The 7,479-nt window shown below is 33.3% G+C and overlaps 1 non-coding gene across 1 annotated transcript; it reads right to left on the minus strand.

Annotated features, from left to right (window-relative positions):
• Positions 1 to 1,297: 1,297 nt before the first annotated feature.
• LOC136231439 (small nucleolar RNA R71) lies at positions 1,298 to 1,404 on the minus strand. Its single transcript, XR_010689824.1, has one exon. It is a non-coding gene; the product is annotated as a small nucleolar RNA R71 (small nucleolar RNA).
• Positions 1,405 to 7,479: the final 6,075 nt, after the last annotated feature.

The following is a 7,479-nucleotide window of genomic DNA, read 5'->3' on the forward strand; positions in this document are numbered from 1 at the left end:
GATCCTTCACAACGGACACGACACTTCAATCACGACTCTTCAACATCTATAAATAAAGAGTTGATGGAGAGTTGGAAAGATGTAGAAGAAAGAGATTTAGTATAGAATTTATGCAGAAATTCCGAGTCAAGTGATTCAGAATTTAGATTTCATTTCTGTAAAAAGCAATATGATGTACACACATTGTTTACTCAATAATTACAAACACAGTAGCGTTTAGCTTTGTTCATATTAGTTTACATTTTGGTAGAGGCCGACCGCATCCCTATTACGAAGTTACAACGAGAAGATTGAGTAGAGAATCCGCCCTGAGTCTGACAAACTCTAACGAAACCCATAGAAAGGATTGACAACCCGTTCACTTGCAAGTCGTCAAATGTTTTCATGCTTCTTGTTCTCTGTAAACTTGTATCAAATTTATATTTCATCTACTAAAGTCTGTTCTATTCGATAGAGTTTCATGCAGCACTTTGGTAAAGGATCCGAAGTGGATTGCCGGTGTTTTCATTAAAACGTAGTTTAATTCAAAATCTTTACAAGGAAACTTTGTTGAACACTTAGACAAATTGATATCTCGGTAGAGTTTTAATTTGGTTAAGGTAGCGATCTAACCCGACCGTAGGAGGATTGACTACAGTTCAAAGCCTAAAAATTAGAGGTTCCATCATTTATTTCATCGTTATAATTTATACAAAGTTTAAAGTTGTTTTCTTTGCTTAATGCAAATGAATACACTTGTTTACTTTTCTAAAGAACTAAACAATCATGTTTTGTAAATTTATCCCTAAGTCAGAAGTATTTTCTAACATTTGTTATACTCTATTAACCGCTAGACCGAGAAATTGAAAGAACGGTTAAAAAGAACAAGAAAGACAAGAAAAAGAAAAACAAAACTCCAATAAAAACTAGAATTACTGAGCCAGAAATTATGGCTACGCTTATGGATTACGCTAGGTCAGGAGTGGCCGGTGTAACAAACAGCATAGTTAGACCCCAAATAAATGCAAATCAATTTGAGATTAAGCCAGCATTGCTTAATATGTTACAAAATAACGTAACATTTTACGGGTTACCTAACGAAAATCCTAACACCCATTTGACAAATTTTTTAGAAATTTGTGATACTTTTAAAATAACAGATGTGACTGCGGAAGCAATCAAACTTCGCCTTTTTCCTTTTACTTTGAAGGATCGAGCCAAAGAATGGTTAACTTCTATGCCAGCCGCAACATTTGAAACTTGGGAGCAATTAGCCCAAACATTTTTATCAAAATATTTTCCTTTAGCAAAAACCGCAAGAGTCATAAAAGAGTTAACATCTTTTTCTCAAAATGATAATGAAACTCTTTATGAGGCTTGGGAACGTTTTAAAGAACTTCAACGTTTATGCCCACACCACCAATTGCCCGCTGAACTTTTAATGCAAACATTTTATAATGGATTAAATCCTACAACTAGAGGTTCATTAGATGCTATGTCCGGAGGGTTATTCATGAAGAAAACGTCGGCCCAAGCTAGAGAACTTTTGGAGGAAATGGCAATCAACAGTAGTATGTGGCCCGCGGAGCGTGGACACGTACCAATGGCGAAACCATCATCCTCAACTACGTCGTCGGTTAAAGGTATAGTGAATCTTGATCCAGTTGCGATGTTGCAACACTACACCATAAATGGTCTATAGTAACACTCATTAAGTGTTGGCTTACGCTATAAAAATGTTGCCTTAAATAAATTGGCAACACTTTAAAGCAAAATAAAGTGTTGCAATTTTGCATGTTGCTATGGATGTCAATAGCAACACTTTACCGTATTTATAGCAACACCAACATAAGTGTTACTATTAGTCTCTGTAGCAACATTTTAGATACCTCATGGCAACTCTAATATAAGTGTTGCCATAACTATTGATATTGTAACACTATTGTCGAAAAAATATAAGCAACACTTTCGTATATTATTGCAACTCTATTTTCTGCAAACACTTTATTTTCGAAACAACTCTTTTGTACACCATTGCAACACTTTGATTGCAACATAATTTTTAGATGCAACATCGTTTTCATATTTGCAACACTTTTTATTGTAACATGTGATATTAGAAACAACACTTTTTTTGCAATGGACAATATGCGATACATTCTTTAAATATGCAACACAAATTTTTGGAAAGCTATTTTTAATTAAAATAATAGCGTAAAAATATCCTTAATTACAAGTACAACCACACTAGGTCAATATATGAACAATAGAATTTAACATTGGCATGTGAATAAAAAAAAAGTATAATGATATCGTACAAACAAAACGTAGCTTAATTTTTCCATATCTACATATGGACCGCAACATTGTAATTTTCACTTGACATGTCACCACAAATTTCTTCTATATATATCAACTTTGAAATTGAGATTAGCTTCTCCCAATTTGTTCACCATCCACAACATTTTTTGGTTCATTCTCTCATTCATTTTTTCTCGAAGTCGGTTTCTTATTTTTGTTGTCGACTCCTCTGCATAAGAATTAGAAATGTTCCCAGTTGGTTGTTTCTTCGGATTTTTAGGTACTGCACCCCTGTCAACAAGCCAAGCAGATCTGTGTGCTATGTCCTCACAAATAGTTGTTGAACGCTCTCACCATTTGATGCAGATCAGCAAATGTCTTCAATTTTTTACTATAAAAACATGAGTTATGCATCAATATGTGATAAGTACTCGATTTTTTAAAAATAAATAAGTGTTTCATTAAAATAAAATACGTACCTAATGATATATAAGAAATAATGCAAACTTTAATTAATTTTTTACTATACTCTGAACCCTACAAACTAAACCTTGATTTGGAATTTGGATCATATAAATTGTAGGGCAATGATCGGCTCAGAATTTGACAATATATAAATTCAAGGCATGGCATAGGTATCATATTTAGACCTTTGTGCATGGAAATTCTAAGAATCGGGTAGAAAAATAATAAAAGTCATGGCCTTTTCCATTCTAGGAAATAATATACTAGAAAGTCAACAACTAGCCTTACAATTTTGTTAGAGGGGCCATAAATCAGTCAGAACACAGGCACAACTTGGCATACTTCAGGATAGAGATTGAATTTACAAAAATTAGTTCCCAACTACACTTACTTGCTTAAATATCATATCACCAAATACTAATACAAAATAATTAATTGATCATCTAATCCATATAGTATCTGACAGGGACATATTTAGAGGCATGATTAGATAATTTGAGAGGACAAATTTTGTATTAAGAAAAAAAAAACCTCTGAAGTTTATGAAGTAAAGCCATATTCAAGATAACATTATGATTGGGCTTTCTAGGATAGAATGGTAATGTCAAATTTCTATTACTTTCCATTTCATACCAGATATAATATAATATAATATAATGAGATAAGAGCCAAATTTAACTGTAATGTTTTTAGTGAAATGCAGATTTAGCACTGACGTTCAAAATAGTCTAAATTTAATCCTTATATTTCCAAGTAAAATCAACTTTAACCCTACATTGCCGAAATTTTTAAAAAACTATTTTGACTATTATTTAACTGTAAAATCGGACCTTCCAAACATGAATTACGTCTAGGATATTTAATGTGATACTAACATAGTTTCAAAAACTTGTTAAAATGCTAACAACTAAGTCTGTCATATACAAGATAATCACAATTTTTTTTTGTCAATATTTCTAAAATATTCAATGTGTTACTAATATAGTTACAAATGACTAGGGCTGTAATCGAGCCGAGCCGAGCTTTGGCCTGCTGAAGCTCTGCTCGCTATAAAATTAATGAGCTCGAGCCCAAGCCTGAGCCGAGCTTTGACTTGCTCAAGCTCAGCTCAGCTTATTAGAAAATAAACGAGCTCGAGCCGAGCTTCGAGCCCAAAATCCTATTTGAATTTGGTTCATTAAGAAAATTATCTAACCATGAATTGGTTGTGAGTAAATCGTTAATTATATTTATAAAGTTTGCTCGCAAATAGCTCTTTAATTATGTACATAAACAAGACCACAAGCAAAGTTTGTGAATAAATAAATAAGATGCTTACAAATAGTTCGTCTATTACTCATTATATTTGTGAACGAACTCATCTAATAGCGAATGAAATAATATTAAGTTTAGATATTTATGAACTAACATAAAACTATATAGTTTTCTACAAAACTAAAATTTGTTCATAAATGTTCTAATCGAGCTGCTTGCGAGCTTTCAAGCCGAGCTTTAATCTGCTCAAACTCTGCTCGTTTACGAACTGAGCCAGTAAATCGTGAAAGCTCGATGTGACTGTTAAATAACAGTCAAACCAGCTTTTTTAAATTTTAGTAACATAGGACTAAAATTGATCATCCTTGAAAACATTAAGTTAAGTTTGTAGCACTTGATACGTTAAAGCTAAATTTGCAATTCTTAAAGTCAAATTTCTTCATTATCCTAATAACATACCAAATTCCTCTCGGATCTCAATCACAAATTATATTAAAATCCATGCAACCACAATTGATACCCACTAAGTATGTTTTTGGTTCAAGGAATGGTCACTTCATGAACAATTTGACCGTCCATGGACGTTCATTTTACCATGTTTGTCATAACAACATTTTGTTTCCCCCCCTTAATTGACATAACTAGATTTATTAAGGCCTCAACTTATAAAAAGTCCTAAAAGAAGGTAGTGGTATCAAACGGGAAAGTGAAAAACAATAGTATATGCTATTTAAGCTTTTTAATTACATACAAATCTTATTTAAAATAATTTGACTAATAACTCCAACAATAGTATCTTTTCAAAAAAAATACTACTAGTTTTCACAGACTAGACATGCGTAATTCAATAATGAAATTAACTATATGAACCTTTCACAAATTGATTAAAGTTGAGGAATTAGAAAGCAAGAAAAAACAGTAAGGAATCAATTTGCAGCACTAAACAAGCAATGGAGATTTCCAATCTAGCAAAATGAATAAAGTTGCATTGTCTTTCATTGATATAGACTAAATAGAACAACTAAAACTAAGGCAATTCCACTTTCCCTCCAGTAGCTCTCATTATATTCGAAGAACTAGCTTTCATTAGCTAAAATTTTGAGTTAAAAAACTAGAAATAATGTTCTACATTAGTAAGAAGGATAAATGTTATTCTCACAAAGTTGTAGTCTCCAATATCTTAGACTACTTTGTATGAAAATTCAAGTCTAAAAATGTCAGAGATTAATATAATATCTACAGTTGGACCTTAACTATCAGTCCGAGCTTTTAGTTCAAACGGTTCCATATATGGTATCAGAACTTCTACGACCAAACGATCTAGGGTTTGAGTCCTAACAACCTCATATTTGTGGAACTAAAAACATATGGCGGGATGGACCTGTGTTGTTCACGTTGCAAGCCCGAGGGGCATTTGCGTATGGGTGTGTGTTAGAGATTAATATAATATCTACGATTAGACTTTAACTATCAGACCGAGCTTTTAGTTCAAACGGTTCCATGACAAAGAAGTATAATGACAAAAGCAAGGTCATCCCGAGGGAATCAAGATGAGAGTGAGGCTGGTAGACCACGATAGAGAGATTGGAGATTCCAATTCCAGTGCTTAGAGAGGTGTGACAGATGAAAACAATTGAGCAATAATTTTGATTGGAGATCGATAGCGATAATCTTTTAGGAGGAACGATAGATCGATCGGAGATTCCGACTGCATATATCCCCATCCTTTTTCCCAAGATAGTTAGGGTTATGGTCTGACAGTGGATCCCCATCCTTGAGGGAGAACGATAGAGAGATCAGAGATAGTTGTGTTTTAGGGTCTGGCAGATTGTGAAGTCGGAAATAATAGAAGTGGGGGGAAACAAATTAGGTCTTTCCCTCCAAAACAAAAGTTTTCCCATCCCACCCTTTTTTTTCCTATTTCATTTTTTCTTAATTTCAGATGCAAAACGATGTAGTTTTGCATCTGAGAATACAGAGTGTTGCAAGTTTCTATTATCAATTGCAACACTTAACAAAAATGTTGCTATTAACCAGAGTTAATTTAGTTTTATGTATAAAAGGCAACATTTTATAAATAGTGTTGCAATAGATTAAATTTAAATGTGTAAATGGCAACATATTTTAGGCAACACATTTATTTTGTGTTGCTATAGACCATCTATGGCATAGTGCAAGCCCAATTTTCTGCCTTATCGCACAAAATTGATAGGTTTATGGCACCGTGTGATCCTAATGGTCAGCCAATCCAAACGGATATAGATTATGAAGGGATGAGCGAAATTGAACAGGTAAATTTTGTCCAAGGACAAAACCAAACTAATAACCCTTATTCCAATACATATAATCCTGGATGGAGAAATCATCATAACTTTAACTGGAGAGATAATAATAATAATGCTAATGCTAATCAAAATCGTACAACCAATTATCAAAATCAATCAAGAGATACGATTAGCACTTTATCTTCTAAAATCGACAAATTTATTGATGCTATGAGCGGAAAAATAAGTAATCACGACGATGGTTTTAAACGGATCGAGAATAAATTCGATCAGCTTATTAAAAACCAATCATCTAGCATCCATAATTTGGAGGTTCAAATTGGACAATTCGATAAATCAATTCCATCCCACAAAGAGGGAAGTGTTCCCAGCCATACGGAAGAAAATCCGAAAGAGCATGTTAAGGCTATCACTCTTCGTTCAGGGAAAAATTACTCAGGCCCGGAAATGCCCGGAAATTCAACTTTACCAGGAACTGATTTACCAAAATCCAACGAAGATACTTTAAACCAAAAAGATACACTAATTGATTCAAGTACAAAAACTTTTGTACCCAAACCACATTTTCCACACAAAGTCCGAAATAAGGACTATGACAAACAACTTTTAACATTTTTAGACAAACTTAAAAATTTGCATATTAATTTGACGTTTATGGATGCAATTACGCAAATTCCCAATTATGGTAAATTCCTAAAAGATTTAATTTCAAAGAAAATCAGTTGGGAAGGAATTTCATCCATTTCACTAACCGAAGATTGCAGTTCAATTGTGTCGAGTAATTTGCCCACTAAACTCAAAGATCCCGGATGTTTTACCATTCCGTGTAAATTGGGAGATATTGAATTCCCAAGTTGTCTTTGTGATTTAGGAGCAAGCATAAACTTGATGCCATTATCAATTTTTAATAAGTTAGGCTTAGAAGAAGATATCAAACGTACCAATATGGTTTTACAATTAGCGGATCAAACCACTAAAAGACCATATGGTATAATTGAGGATGTTTTAGTTAAAGTTGACAAATTTATTTTTCCAACCGATTTCGTTATATTAGATTTTGCATATGACGTTAATTGTCCGCTAATTTTTGGTAGACCGTTTATGAACACGGGACGTGCTCTAGTTGATGTGTCGGAAGGGAAAGTAGTTTTAAGAATAGGAGACGATCGATAAGATCGAGTTTGATATGAACCAA

The sequence above is a fragment of the Euphorbia lathyris genome, chromosome 5 (assembly GCF_963576675.1).
Source record: "Euphorbia lathyris chromosome 5, ddEupLath1.1, whole genome shotgun sequence".
In the NCBI taxonomy this organism is placed as follows: Eukaryota; Viridiplantae; Streptophyta; class Magnoliopsida; order Malpighiales; family Euphorbiaceae; genus Euphorbia; species Euphorbia lathyris.